Below are 16,490 nucleotides of genomic sequence, written 5' to 3' on the forward strand. Positions count from 1 at the left end.
CAGCAGTTGCAGCAACAATGGTGCAGGACCACCCCAGCCCAGTGTTTGCAACACTGAGTGTTTATTCTCATGCTCACTGGTCTCAAGTTCACAGTCGTTCTGTTGTGAGACTTGGTTCAGCTGCAAGGCTCTGCTCCAGGCCGTGTGTTGGCTGGATGTGGTTTTGGCTGTAGACTGGATTCAAGTCCACTCAGTGTCCATTTGCTCTGGCTCCCAGAGTGGGAGGACGCTAGCCACTGCAGGCATGTTCCACATAAATCCAGAGAAAAGCAAGCATATTTAAGGCAACTGATTGCATCAAGTCCACGGGCAACCAGCGGCTAAGCCCAGCCATGAGCAAGGTCCAGATCAGGGAGTGAGAAAGCAAAATATGGGCCCAGTCTTGTGAGTAGGGTCGGGAGAGAGTCAAGTTTAGCTGCACAGTAGTCCAAACTAAGAGGAGCCTGCATACACTAAGAAACAGAAAACTAGAATAGTGACAACAGCCACCCTCCATTATCAGCAGGATTGTACATCCCCCATTTATGGCCTTTCTAGTGGTTTACAGGCAGCATCTAGGTTTCCCTCGTGGTTCAGATGGTGAAGAATCTGCCTGCAATGCAGGAAATCCCAGTTCAATTCCTGCATCAGAAAGATATGCTGGAGAAGGGACAGGTTACCCACTACGGTACTGTCGGACTTCCAGAGGATCAGGAAGATCCCCTGGAGAAGAGAATGATTACTCATCCTAGTATTCTTGCCTGGAGAATTACATGGACAGAGGAGCCCATGGGGTCACAAAGAGTTGGACACGACTGAGTGACCAGCACTTTCACAGGCAGCATCCGTTCTGATTGGTGAGACTCAGCTCTGACTGATCAGTGCCCAAGTCTTACTGACTTCAAGATATTTTGTCTTTCACCCTTGATTATGAGTATCCAGCGATACCAGAAAACTCTAACTTCTAGAACCTGTGACCACCTGCCCCAGTGACCCTCTGCTCAGAACCCTGCTCATCCTAAAGGCAGAGTCTAGCCCTGCAGCAAGTGTCAAGTGGACACAAGTTTCAGAATCCAGGAAATGGGGATCAGAGCTCTGATGCTTCCAAAAAGAGTGACCTTGAGCCAGCAATGTGACCTGTCTGGATCTCAGGTTTTCAGCAGAATGCTTATGGGATATTGTGCGGTTTGAAAGTCTCTTCCTGGATGGAAGAGACTGGAATTCTGGAATTCCAGAACGCCCTGGAATTCTGTTGCTCTGCATCCATTCAGTATTCCCTCCTCTGTGTCTCACCCTCAGGATTGGCTTGGAGCAAAATAGTCTCTAACTTCTCAGAGCTTCCTGCAGGTAAAAATGGGATAGCTGTCCCAGGAGTACCACAGGCATTATCAAGATGGTCTAGACAATACCACCTAAGACAAAACCCAATTCCCAGGGGGGACTCAGTCATCTCAGGGGCCCATCACTCATCACTATCCTATTTGGCTCCAAGCCAATCCTGAGGGTGAGACACAGAGGAGGGAATACTGAATGGATGCAGAGCAACAGAATTCCAGGGCGTCTACACCATCCAGGAAGAGACTTTCAAACCGCACCAGAGGGATTTGCCAGGAAACTAACTGGCATTCCCAGAGCAAGGCATTTTAATTCCCCATGCTGCTGCTATAGCAGCCAGAAAGTTCTCTGCATTCCTGCCCCCTGGGCATTGCACAAATAACACAAGCAAGATGTAAGCACGGGTGGTGTCTGGGAAGATCCAGGGGGCGAGTCAGATATACAGTGATAACTATTATCATACCTGAAAATTAATTTGCATTATTCCTTTTAATCAAAGGATGAAAAGCCCCGGACAAACATCAGGGTCAAAATTAGATCCTCTCTAACATAGGTGGAAGGTGGCAGGATTAGCATTATTTTTGATTTTAGACAAAACAAAGCATTCAACATATATTGTTGAGCACCTACTCTGTGCCAAGCACTAAACCAGGGCACTAGGGCCAACAAGGTCTCTGCCTCTCAAGAGCATCCTTCATCACCTGTGTCTGGACAGAGAGAAAGGAAGGAAGGATGGTTGTATGAGGCTTCTGTCTCCATTTGTGGAATGAGAGCAGATAAGACATCCCATGATAAAACAGGAATGCCGATGCCCAGTGAAAATGTGGCCAAAGTATGATGCCCATCGGAAGTCCACTAAGTGAGTGTTAGTCACTCAGTCATGTCTGACTCTTTGTGACCCCATGGACTGTAGTCCACCAGGCTCTTCTGTCCATAGAGTCCTCCAGGCAAGAATATTGGAGTGTTCCACGCAAATGTTCAGCAATTAATAGCATTAATAAAGCATTTTCTGTGACCTCATCATTGTTCTAGTAATTGCAGGCAATAATCTTTCCCTTCCTCACCGTAGTTTAGAATCTGCTGCTGCTGCTTCTGCTAAGTTGCTTCAGTTGTGTCTGACTCTGTGCAACCCCATAGACGGCAGCCCACCAGGCTCCCCCGTCCCTGGGATCCTCCAGGCAAGAACACTGGAGTGGGTTGCCATTTCCTTCTCCAATGCATGAAAGTGAAAAGTGAAAGTGAAGTCGCTCACTTGTGTCTGACTCTTCGCGACCCCATGGACTGCAGCCTACCAGGCTCCTCCGTCCATGGGATTTTCCAGGCAAGAGTACTGGAGTGGGGTGCCATTGCCTTCTCCAGTTTACAATCTAGCTTAAAAGAATTTATTATTATGTTGTCCATTCACCAAGTCATGTCCGATTCTTCATGACACCATGGACTGCAGCAAGCCAGGCTTCTCTGTTCCTAACATCTCCCAGAGTGTACCCAAGTTCATGCCCATGTAGTACTATACACATATGGAAAACACACAAAAAGATGATACAATATTATCTTTATTTGTTTTCATTCTAAACATAGCCTATCTCTTTGGAAATTCACTGGGGACAAAGTCTGAAGAATTCTCATGCCACAAAGTTATCAGTGAATGACCAAAAATGGAAATTCAGTATGGTCCACTCAAAAGGAGGAGGGGACATAGTATCAGCTCCACACCAGGGTTTTTATAATTACTTCACCTGCATGCCAATTTGCCCCTGAGTTTCCTGGCAGTCAAGGCAAAGGGAAAATATAGGCAATGGCAAACGTGTGTTTTTATTTTTGTTTTATTTTTAAGAAGAGAGGGCACACACGAAATCCTCTGGGGAGAGCTAGTTAGCATCGTGGACAAAGTCCAAAACACTAGCTTCTAGAATAAATGCATACCGAATTTCATATGACTGTTTTCCATAATGACTCTCAATAAAAAGCAAAGATGTAACAAAACACAACTCAACGGAGGTGATTTGGCAAGGAGCTAGAGAAAGTGGTCCAAGTCGGTAGCTTTCCAGGGATCCAGCCTGATGAAAGACTTTAACTCAACATAGCAACTTCCATGAGTAGATAAATAACATGTGCTCCACATCATTTTCTTTATCATTTCTCCAAGTATGGGTTTTGGTGAAAAATAGGAGGACCTAGAGATGGGGTAAGCTGTGTTGCTAATTGATGGAAAATGTACACAATTTGGAAAAGCAGAGAAGTAGGCGATAACATAAAAATTTATTACAAATCAACTGATTTGGCAATCAATCCATGGATTAACCCAATAGCTGTTTATGAACCATCATCTTAATCACGACAATGTCTGGTGCTGCGCTCTATACCAGGACCCCAGACACCAGCCCTCGGTGACTGAATGTCTCCGAAGGGAAATGATGGTACAGAAGGGTAATTATAGCCCCAAGGAGAAAATGCTATGGCAGAGCTAAGCACAGGGGACTGCGGACCCCAGAGAAGGGACGGCTGGACAGGTGGTTAGGAGAACTTTCTGAATGAGCCTGTGCCAGCAACCCAAATAAAAATTTAAAATGAGATGGCCTGATAATTCAGCAATCTCACTCCTGGCCATATATCTGGACAAAGTCATAGTTCAAAAAGATACATGCATGCCTATATTCACAGTAGCACTATTGAAAATAGCCAAGACCCAGAAGCAACCTAAATATCCATTCACAGATGAGTGAATAAAGAAGATGTGGTACATACATATATATATAATGGAGTATTACTCAGCCATAAAAAAAGAATGAAATAATGCCATTTGCAGCAACAGTTTTAACTTCCTTGAATAGGGTAGCCTTGAAAGGCATGCCCAGCAAGATGGGGACTGGTATTTCTCAAAGTTTCACAATATGAGGGGGTGTCAAAAAACTTTGTGGACAAAATAAAGGATATCTAATTTTTATTTATTTATTTATTTTTAAATTTTTTGTCCATGCTGCATGGTTTATGGGATCTTAGCTCCTAGATGAGGAATCAAACTCGTGGCCCCTGCAGTGGAAGCACAGAGACTTAATCACAGGATGGCCAGGAAAGTCCCAAAATAAGGGATATTTTAATGTGATACCTAAAACATCAAAGTTAATGCTACAAATCCACAGTGAATAAAATATTAAAAATTTAGATGAAGCAGGATCTGACCCTGTACATGCAAGATTCACCTGTCTCACCTCACCCTAATTTACTCTGTGAATCACTCCTCTATTGAAATCTTCTAATATTTTGTCCATTATGGATATTTTTACATTATTTTCTAATTCTGAAAATGTCAGATTGTCCAGAAAATACAGTACAGAATTGAGTTTAAAACTGACCAAGGGAAACTTCCACCATTATCACCTTTTAAGAAGATGCGAAAAGTACACTTGCTTGACACAACAGAAGAGAATCTGATTATGATCCATGGGTACTGGGATTTGTTTTGATGTCATTCCATTACAATTTTTCAGCGTCTTGTAGGGAAAATACACTCAATGGGTCTATTGGGATTTAAGGCCAGGCTAGGTGTGTCTGTAAATTATAAAATGTTTGATTGTAATATCTCTTTCATGATGAGTTGGCATTTACATCTCTCCACTGCCTTGAAATAACTCATGTTGAGGGTAAGCCAGTGATTTATTAAGTGTAGTGACTACAGACCTTGTCATAAGCTCCAACCCCATCCCCCAGCTAAGAGGCTGTGTGCTCCTCAATATACCAACTGAGACTAGAACACAGGTATTGACGCATCTCAGTAGGAGCAATGCTTAGGACTTATTGAACAAAAACAGAGCTTTTAAAAATAACATAAATCCATTTTTTTTTGCCCTTAGACTCTCCAAAAATACATTCAAAAATGGCACTGACACCTCCTCCTGTCCCTGCCAATAGAAAGCTCATTTACTCATCAGAATGTCCCACACAAGGGGCTGGAAGTAAGTTGAGGAATTTCTAAAGAATTTTAATTCTGATCTTGCTTCTGAAAAGTCATCACACATGAATCCTTGAGACTGCCTACGTAAGTCCTCTTCCCTTCTGGGTCCTCACTATTGTTTGCTCTGGACCAACTCTCTGTACCATTGGTTACCTCTTTGCCTGAATCAAAGAAGACGTCTGGAAAAGCAAGCCTGGCTTCTTCCCAGATCATTTATTGACAACCACGAACCTCTCTGATGTTTCCAGTTGAAAGTCACAATTAGTTGGTGTTTTAATGTGTGTGGTGTTTTTCACTTTCTCTAATTCTTTTTTGAGCTAAGGTTTGTTGAGTCAAAGAACCCTGTGGCAGGAAGAGAGATTATATGTTTCAGAGTTCAGAAGTCTAACCTTTTGCTGGGAAAGTGCCTGAAGGTGAAATTGAGCCAAGTTCAAAGGGAAATCTAATTGACTGCTCTTGGTCTACCTTCCTTGAGAACTGCTGCCCTTGCATCATCAGTCTGCTGCTTTGGGGTGTCCAGGGTGGCCCTTGAGAGATGGTCTTTAAAATGCCACAAAAGGATCCCAGTCTTTTGGTACAAGATGGCTTTTGGGGTCCTCCTTAAGCCCACCTCATCTACTCATTCAGCAACAAATATTTATTTGGCACCTACTTACTGTGTGCCAGGCACTGTTCTTCCATGGAAGTTGTGTTCAAAGTCTTTATCTTGGGGACCAATGCTGCCTAATACCAGACGAAAACATGCAATCTTCCTACTGGGTTCATGCCTATCAAAGAAGTTCTTCGTAGAAACAATGGCAGGTCATTCTGTATAAATCATTATTAGGGGCCCCACCAACCAACAGGACCATCCAGTTGATTTTTACTAAGTATTCCCAATTCCACAAGTGCTAAAATGTCCCTCTTTTCCTTTCTCCTCTTCCCTTGCTTATTTTTATGCCTTGGACACTCTGTCATGTTTGCTCCCTTCTAAGGAGCTCTCTGCCCATAACTCCATAGAACAGATGCCCAGGACAGGGTATGAAACATACATCTCTTCGCACCTTGGAAAAGTCCTAAAAGCAGACTAAAGAAACCCACCAAGTGCTAATACTCATGACTTTACTTTGAAGTTCAACACTTTTCTCCCATCATGTAGATGGATGATCAGAGATCTGGACAAAGCAAATTTGACTAGGTTTCTCTTATTGAATAATAAAGATGAAGAGGTTATCATAATTGCAAGATGGAAAGTCCCTTGAGAGTCTGTGGGATCCACCCCCCTGCCTCAGGTAGACATGTATGCAAAGTACCCTAAATAGGAAGGAAGATGGCTCACAACACCACTTATTACTGTTGTTCTTCTTTCAAATAACTTAAAAAAAAATTGTAGCATAATTATTTTACAGTGTTGTTTCAGTTTCTGCTGCACAACAAAGTGAAACAGCTACATGTATAAATATATCCTCTCCTTTTTGGACCTACCCCGCCCATCACTTCCCCCTCATCCCATCCCTCTAGGTCATCACAGAGCACTGGGCTGAGCTCCCTATGCTATACAGCAGGTTTCAACTAGCTGATTATTTCACATGTGGTAGTGTTTATGTCAGTGCTACTTTCTCAATTCATCCTACCCTTGCCTTCTCAAACTACAAACAAGAGGAAAAGAAAACCACCAGAATGGGAGCAAATGTTTGCAAACAAAACAATGGAAAAAGGATTAACCTCCAAAATATACAAGTATCTCATGGAGCTCAATATCAAAAAACAAACAACCCAAACGAAAAACAGGCAGAAACCTAAACAGACCTAAACCAACCCTGTGTGTCTTTCTCCAAAGACATACAGTTGGCCAAGAGACACATGGAAAGATGCTCAACATCACTAATTATTCAATTCAGTTCAGTTACTCAGTCATGTCTGACTCTTTGCCACACTATGGACTGCAGCACACCAGGCCTCCCTGTCCATCACCAACTCCTGGAGTTTACTCAAACTCATGTCCATTGAGTCGGTGATGCCATCCAACCATCTCATCCTCTGTTGTTCCCTTCTCCTCCTGTCTTCAATCTTTCCCAGCATCAGGGTCTTGTCAAATGCGTCAGTTCTTTTCATCAGGTGGCCAAAGTATTGGAGTTTCAACTTCAGCATCAGTCCTTCTAATGAATATTCAGGGCTAATTTCCTTTAGGATGGACTGGTTGGATCTCCTTGCAGTCCAAGGGACTCTTCAAGAGTGTTCAACTCCACAGTTCAAAAGCATCAATTCTTCAGCATTCAACTTTAATTACAGTCCAACTCTCACATCCATACATGACTACTGCAAAAATGATAGACTTGACTAGATGCACCTTTGTTGGCAAAGTAATGTGTCTGTTTTTTAATATGCTGTCTAAGCTTTTCTTCCAAGGAGCAAGCGTCTTTTAAATTCATGGATGCAGTCACCATCTGCAGTGATTTTGGAGCCCCCCAAAATAAAGTCTGTCACTATTTCTACTGTTTCCCCATCTATTTGCCATGAATTGATGAGACCAGATGCCATGATCTTAGTTTTCTGAGTGTTGAGTTTTAAAACAACTGTTTCACTCTCTTCTTTCACTTTCATCAAGAGGCTCTTTAGTTCTTTGCTTTCTGCTGTAAGGGTGGTATCATCTGCATATTTGAGGTTATTGTATTTCTCCCAACAATCTTGATTCCAGTTTGTGCTTCCTCCAGCCCAGTGTTTCTCATGATGTGCTCTGCATATAAGTTAAATAAGCAGGGTGACAATATACAGCCTTGACGTACTCCTTTCTCTATTTGGAACCAGTATGTTGTTCCATGTCTGGTTCTAACTGTTGCTTCTTGACCTGCATACAGATTTCTCAAGAGGCAGATCAGATGGTCTGGTATTCCCATGTCTTTAAGAATTTTCCACAATTTGCTGCGATCCACACAGTCAAAGGCTTTGGCATAGTCAATAAAGCAGAAATAGATGTTTTTTTTTTTTTTCTGGAACTTTCTTGCTTTTTCGATGATCCAGTGGATATTGACAATTTGATCTCTGATTCCTCTGCCTCTTCTAAATCCAGCTTGAACATCTGGAAGTCCACAGTTCACGTACTGTTGAAGCCTGGCTTGGAGAATTTTGAGCATTACTTTACTAGCATGTGAGATGAGTGCTATTGTGTGGTAGTTTGAGCATTCTTTGGCATTGCCTTTCTTTGGGATTGGAATGAAAACTGACCTTTTCCAGTCCTGTGGCCACTGCTGAGTTTTCCAGATTTGCTGGCTGGCATATCAAGTGCAGCACTGCACAGCTTCATCTTTTAGGATTTGAAAGAGCTCAGCTGGAATTCCATCACCCCCACGAGCTTTGTTCATAGCGATGCTTCCTAAGGCCCACTTGACTTTGCATTCCAGGATGTGTGGTTCTAGATGAGTGAGTGATCATACCATTGTGATTATCTGGGTTATGAAGATCTTTTTTGTATAGTTCTTCTGTGTATTCTTGCCACCTCTTCTTAATATCTTCTGCTTCTGTTAGGTTCATACCATTTCTATCTTTTACTGTGCACATCTTTGCATGAAATATTCCCTTGGTATCTCTAATTGTCTTGAAGAGATCTCTAGTCTTCCCCATTCTATTGTTTTCCTCTATTTCTTTGCATTGATCACTGAGGAGGGCTTTCTTATCTCTTCTTGCTATTCTTTGGAAATCTGCCTTCAGATGGGTATATTTTTCCTTTTCTCCTTTGCCTTTCACTTCTCTTCTTTTCTCAACTATTTGTAATGCATCCTCAGACAACCATTTTGCCTTTTTGCGTTTCTTTTTCATGGGGATAGTCTTGACCCCTGCCTCCTGTACAATGTCACGAACCTCTGTCCATGGTTCTTCAGGCACTCTGTCTATTAGATCTAATCCCTTGAATCTATTTCTCACTTCCACTGTGTAATTGTAAAGGATTTGATTTAGGTCATACCTGAATGGTCTAGTGGTTTTCCCTACTTTCTTCAATTTAAGCCTGAATTTGGCAATAAGAAGTTCATAATCTGAGGCACAGTCAACACAGTCAGCTCCTGGTCTTGTTTTTGCTGACTGTATAGTGCTTCTCCATCTTTGGCTGCAAAGAATATAATCAATCTGATTTTGCTATTGACCACGTGGTGTTGTCCATGTGTAGAGCCTTCTCTTGTGTTGTTAGAAGAGGGTGTTTGCTATGACCAGTGCGTTCTCTTGGCAGAACTCTAGTAGCCTTTTCCCTGCTTCAGTCTGCACTCCAAGGCCAAATTTGCCTGTTACTCCAGGTATCTCTTGACTTTCTACTTTTGCATTCCAGTCTCCTATAATGAAAAGGACATCTCTTTTAGGTATTTGTTCTAGAAGGTCTTGTAGGTCTTCATAGAATCATTCAACTTCAGCTTCTTCAGCATTACTGGTCAGGGCACAGACTTGAATTACTGTGATATTGAATGGTTTGCCTTGGAAACCAACAGAGATCATTCTGTCTTTTTTGAGATTGCATCCAAATACTGCATTTCAGACTCTTTTGTTGACTGTGATGGCTACTCCATTTCTTCTAAGGGATTTTTGCCCACAGTAGTAGATACAATGGTCATCTGAGTTAAATTCACCCATTCCAGTCCATTTTAGTTTGCTGTTTCCTAAAATGTCAGTGTTCACTCTTGCCATCTCCTGTTTGACCACTTCTAATTTGCCTTGATCCATGGAGCTAACACTAGTTATTATTAGAGATTAATAATTAATTTCACTAATTATTAGAAAAATGAAAATCAAAACTGCAATGAGAGGTCACGTCATACCAATCAGAGTGGCAATAAAATAATGTTAAGAAATTAATCTATTGGGACATAGTACCTGTGGACCCTCTGGATAGACATTTGCCAGGTCTGTTGGATCAAAGTCACCCATGTGATAACTAAATGGACTCTTTGGCTACCAATCTACGAAACTCTCACCATTGGACTCTGTGTGTTCTTTCTCCTAGTAAGCAGATCCAAGCTGTCCTTTACAAGGCTGATGGCATATCTTCCTGAAGCCATGGGCCAGATCAATGTTGCCCTCCTCCTAGATTTAGAAGCCCTCAGTAGCTTTCCACTGTGTGCCCAATGAAGTTTACAGTCATTAGCATAGCATGTAAGACCTTTCACCATCTCTCTGTACGTCTGGAAAGAAAGTGAAAGTGAAGTTGCTGTCGTGTCCGACTCTTTGCGACCTTATGGACTTGAGCCCACCAGGCTTCTCCATTCATGGGATTTTCTAGGCAAGAATACTGGAGTGGATTGCCATTTCCTTCTCCAGGGGATCTTCCCACCCCAGGGATCGAACTCGGGTCTCCCACATTTCAGGCAGACTCTTTATCATCTGAGCCACCAGGGAATCCCTAAGATTCTGGAGAAAGTGGTGAAAAGAGAGAGAGACTCTGGAGAGAGAGACTCTGGAGCTCATAAGAATCAGATCTTAGTTCTGCTGTTTACTGCCCTTTCGTCTTTGCGACTAAGCCTCAGTTTCCTCATCTCTGGGTAAAATGGGCATTGGAACCTCCATCTCCCAGTGCTGTCATGAAGACTGAATGAAACAAGATATGTACAGCCCTGAGAAGGCTGCCTAGTAACAGCAGGTCCCCAAAACACTGTACCTACAGTTGAAACTATGCTAAGACTCTCTGAACTCCTCTCTGATTTACAAATATATTTCCTGTCACATTCTTCCTCTCAGTCAGAGCTCCATTTGTGACATTCTCCCTCTTTCCAGAACACTCTCGGCTAAATTCAGCCTTCCATGTGAGTTCCTACTGTGGATCCTCTACCCTGACCTCACCCATCTTATCAGGAGCCACTCCTGGAGGAAGTGATTTATGTATTTATCTATATCGAATCTTATTTCCCATGATATTTCTTCTTGAGAATCCAATGTGGCTTTTACATCCTTCAGCCAATTTTAAAAAAAAATTATTTCATATTGGAGGTCATCTGTTTAACAACTCTGTGAGAGCTTCAGGAGCACAAAAAGGGACTCAGCTCTACATATACATGTATCCAGCTTCCCTCAAACTCCCCTCCCATCAAAGCCACCACATAACTTTGAGTAAAGTTCCCTGTTCTATACAGTAGGTCCTTATTGGTTATCCATTTTAAATATAGCCCAAGAATACTGGAGTGGGTAGCCAATCCCTTCCCCAGCAGATCATCCCTGCCCAGGAATCGAACCAGGGTCTCCTGCATTGCAGGTAGACTGTATACCAACTGAGCTATCGGGGAAGTCCAAATATAACTGTGAGTACATGTCTATCCCTAACTCCCTAACTACCCCTTCCCTCCTGGTAACCATAAGCTTGTTTTCTAAGTCTGTGAGTCTATTTCTGTTTTATAAATAAAATTGTATCATTTCTTTTTAGGTTCCACATAAAAGGGACATCATATGGCATTTCTCTTTCTTGCTCACCAAATTGTAGGTTCCCAGAGGACAGAGATGCTTTTTTGTAACTGTGTTCTCCAGAGGCACTGATAAAGCGGTATTCATCAGCTTGTACTAGGTCGTGCTGAAGTAACAAACAACCCCCGAATCTCAGCAATTTATTGCAGCGGTTTATATTTTGCTCACACGGATGTTAATGGTGGGTCAGTAGGAGCACCCCTCATTCTACCTTTGCACTGAGATCTAGGCTGAATATGCAACGTCTCTCTGGCACTTGAACTTCTCAAGACAGAGGGAAATGAGTGATTGCAACACTCTGCATTGGTTCTCAGGACCACTTTCCTCCTATTGGCCAAAGCCCATCATGTGGCTAAGCTTGATTTTCTTTATTGGTGGGCCTGGTGAGCATGCGCTCTTACACGATGGCATACCGCACACTCCAGGGCAACAGGCGGGGCCTGGGAAGGACAGTAAATGTTGGAGCACGTGACTACAGTTTACCGCGCTTACACATCTGAGATGCTCGGGGAATGATATTTAAATGAAGGAAAGTTATATCAGGTAAACTCTAAAGCCTGGGATCTGATGGTAATCAGGGTATTACTAAAGACAGTGCCCAAGTAATTGCAAAATGTATGCTTTATGAAGAATTGCCAATGTAATTTATTTCGCTCTAAGTAAGGAAGTAAGTGACTTTGGGCTTTCCCGGTGGCTCAGTGGTAAAGAATCCGCCTACTAAGGCAGGAGACAGGACTTCGACCCCTGGTCTGGGACGATCCCACATGCTTCAGAGCTCCTGTGGGCCCCAACTCCTGACCTGGGCTCTAGATCCAAGGAGCCAACTACTGAACCCATGTACGCAGCTACTGAAGCCCGCGTGCGCTAGATGTGCTCTGCAACTAGAGAAGTCACTGCAATGAGAAGGCCACACACCGCAATTAGAGAGTGGGCCCTGCTCAGCACGCCTAGAGAAAAGGCCGAGCCGCAACAGAGACCGGGCACAGCCAAAAATGAATGAATAAATAAAAATTACTTAAAAACTAACTGTTCTTATATCCCACACTTTCCCTATGAAACTCTGTCCCTTATTTCATTGGCTGCTAGGAAGCTCAAGCCTAAATGATGCCTTCCCCATCTTCGTCAATATACTCAGAAATGTATGCCAACCTTTTCCAGAATTGACCTCCTGCCTGGCATCATTTTATTTCACTTTCATCCTTATTTACCCAGCCATAATTTTATCATGCTATATTTTCCACAAGCTACTTTTTTTTTTTAAAGTGAATTATAAACAAACCAGCTTATCTTAGATATACCCTTTGAAACTGTTTGAAGCTTGTCTGCCCACTGGACTTCATTGTATTCTCGCTTAATGTTTTAGCTCTGCTTTTGAGGAATAAATGAAAACACATGTGCAAGACAAATCACTCCTTGTCCTTCCAAATATGCCATGAACTGCCTGATCAAAGGGAAATGAGAAAAGCCACTTTACAGACAGGGCCCCAGGGGTCCCTGAACCAAGCCAGTCTCTCTGGGGCTGGGAAGGACAGATTCCCCCTAGTCTGGTCTGGTTCCCCAAGGCGCCTGCCTGACCCATCACCTTTGCCCTCATCATCAAGGAGAGAAAACATACATACAAGCCTTTAAGCGTAGAGGGACTGTGGGAAATAATATTACAGACAAGCCCTAGACCCCTAGGAGGCATCTCCTTCAGATAACAGGGAAGAAGATGAATTGCAAATACCTGGTCAGTGTGTCTCTTAGACAAGCCAGTCTGACTCTGTGGGCATGCGGCTGACCTGCTCTTTGTACAGAGGGTAAGAGCAATTTTATCCCTCATCCTTTGCTCACAAAGCATTCATTGCATGTACCTTTTTGAGCTCTGTGTGTGGCTTCTTACTAGGTTTAGGGTTAAGGCTGAATTACTGTGCTAAACTTGTTTTACGAGCCTCCAGAAGCTAGCTCATGCCTCCTCCTCTGCTCCGTTCCCTTTTATTCTCCCCAAGAGCCCATTGTCAACCAACATCATCAAAGTGTTTTTGGTTCCTAACATTTTTCATCCTCTTGCTCAAGATCATGCCTTTTCAGTTACTGCTTCCTTGGTCAGGGATGCCTTTCCTCCACCTCTAACATGATTCTAATGATGATGATGTCATAGTAATAACCATAGCAATAAGCCCTAGCTAAGTCTCCATCAGCCTTCCTACTCCATCCAACATAACATTAGGGACATTTTTCATTTACCCTTCAGGATGGGTTATGTTTTCCTGCTTTGTGAACTCAAGCAATGCCTCCACCTGCTATAATCTTATGTTTGCAGGTCTTTTTTTCAACTCTTCTATGATTCCTTCAGGTCAAAAGTCAAAACAAGCTCATCTCTTCATCTCTGCTACTACACCAGTCGCTGGTATTTGTGAGATATAGAATGAGTGTTTGCCAAATAAACGAGTGGATGAGTTAACTAGGCCCCAGCCAGTTACAATGGTTAAGTGAGTCACAAAGAACAAAACAGTGTGGAGACGGTCAGAGGAAACAGGAAGAGGAAACCACTCTTTGAACTCACAGTGTTTACACCACCTCAGGCCCAAGGCAGGGGAGACTTACTTCACAGAGCAAAATGTCCTCCAGGTTCATCCATGCTGTTGTAAGTGTCAGGATGCCCTTCTTTTCAAAGCTGAGTAGGATCCCATTGCATGTATACCCTGCCTTGTCTTTATCCATTCATCTGTGAATGGACTTTTAGGTTGCTACCCTGTCTTAGAATTGCAAATAATGCTGCAGTGAGTGTGGAAATGTAGGTATTTCTTTAAGATGCTGATTTTAATTCCTTTGTATTTTGTTGTTGCTTTTTGGTTGCTCAGTCATGTCCGACTCTTTGTGACCTCATGGACTACAGCGCCCCAGGCTTCCCTGTCCTTCACTATCTCCTGGAGTTTGCTCAAACTCACATCCATTGAGTCAGTGATGCCATCTATATAGAAATGGGATTGCTAGATCATGTGATATTTTTAGTTTTTTGAGGAAATTCCATACTCAGAAAGGTTTTCCATAAGGACAAATACTACATGATATTGCTTATAGAATGAATCTAAAACAGTCAAATTCATAGAATCAGAGAGTGACATGATGGTTTCCTGGGGCTGGGGTTCTGGGAAGGGAACAGGGAGGTATTACTCAACGAACACAATTTCAGTTATATAAGAAGAACGCTAGAGATCTGTACACCCTGTAAAGCCTGGTGTCCAAAATTTGCTAAGAGGGCAGATCTTATGTTAAATGTTCTTATCGCAAATGACAGTAGGAGTTGTTATAAACAACATGGGAAAACAAATATTGCATTTAACACATATGTAAGGAATCTAGAAAGAGGGTACTGAAGAACCTATCTGCAGGGTGGCCATGGAGACACAGACGTAGAAAACAGACCTGTGGACACAGAAGGGGAAGGAGAGGGTGGGATGAATTAAAAGCGTAGCACTGAAGCACATACATTACCGTATGTAAACAATAGATAGCCAGTGGGAATTTGGTGTATGAAGCAGGGAGCTCAAACCCAGTGCTCTGTGACAACCTGTAGGGGTGTCATGGGGCGGGAGGTGGGAGCGAGGTTCTAGAGGCAGGGGACACATGCATACCGATGGCTGATTCATGTTGATGTAGGGCAGACACCACCACGATATTGTAAGGCCATTATCCTCCAATTAAAAATAAATTTAGAAAAGCAAAGCAAAATGGAGAGAAAACACTTTTGGAGGTGACGAGTAGGTTTATGGTATAGATTGTGGTGATGGTTCCACAGGTGTTTACTTACCTCCAAACGTATCACGGTGTATGTATTTCTTACATACAACTTTTTATATGCTCAAGAAAAAAAAAAAGTGAGGGAGGGATTCAGGGCATGTCCTCGCAAGAGTTGGAGGGAAGAGGATGAAGCTGGCTTGAGAGTGTGACCTTTCCCTCCTCTGAATTTGACCTTGGGATGGCTACTCACAGAAGGGTATGTCCTGGAAATTCTCCGTGACTGTTCAGGGATGCGGAGACAGCCTGACAAGACAAGTCAGTCCACGGGGTCGCAAAGAGTCGGACAGGACTGAGCGACTTCACTTTCACTTTTCACCCAAAATATTATTTCAATCTGCAAACCACGTAAGATCATGAATGAGAGATTTTCCTTCCTCATCTGTGTACTAACTATCTGAATCCCAGTGGACCTATGTCATGCTTCCCATGCGTCTCAGTTCAGATCAGTCACCTTTCAAGTGTTCCAGTCGCACATGGTTCATGACCACAGTGCTAGAGAGGACAAAATTCAGAGGCACTGGTGTGTGTGTGTGTGTGTGTGTGGGTGGGTGGGTGGGGGGGGGAGTTGTCCCATATCTAGTGGGTCACTGACCTGGGGTACATGTGGAGAAGTGCCCTTCAGAGCAAGAAAATGAATAGACCTAAAGATGATCACACTAAGTAAAGTCAGTCAGACAAAGACAAACATCATATGATATCACTTATATGTGGAATCTAAAAGATCACACAAACTTATTTACAAAACAGAAACAGGCTCACAGATTTCAAAAACAAACTTGTAATTCCCTAAGGGGAAAGAGGGGAGGGATACATTCGGTGGCTAGGATTAACATATACACACTACTATATATAAAATAAACAATAAGAACCTGCCGTATAGCACAGGGAACTTGATCTAATATTTTGCAATAACATTTAGTGGAAAGGAATCTGAAAAAGAGTAAATACATGTATGTGTGTAACTGAATCAATTTGCTGTACATCTGAAGCTAACACAACACTGTTAATCAATTACATTCCAATGTAA

The 16,490-nt window shown here is 42.7% G+C and overlaps 1 long non-coding RNA gene across 1 annotated transcript; it reads left to right on the forward strand.

Moving 5' to 3' along the window:
- The first annotated feature begins 3,970 nt into the window (after positions 1-3,970).
- LOC122454833 lies at positions 3,971-16,211 on the forward strand. Its single transcript, XR_006273539.1, has 3 exons — positions 3,971-4,125; positions 14,112-14,118; positions 16,103-16,211. It is a non-coding gene; the product is annotated as an uncharacterized LOC122454833 (long non-coding RNA).
- The last annotated feature ends 279 nt before the right edge of the window (positions 16,212-16,490 follow it).

The sequence above is a fragment of the Cervus canadensis genome, chromosome 17, assembly GCF_019320065.1.
Source record: "Cervus canadensis isolate Bull #8, Minnesota chromosome 17, ASM1932006v1, whole genome shotgun sequence".
Taxonomy (NCBI): domain Eukaryota; kingdom Metazoa; phylum Chordata; class Mammalia; order Artiodactyla; family Cervidae; genus Cervus; species Cervus canadensis.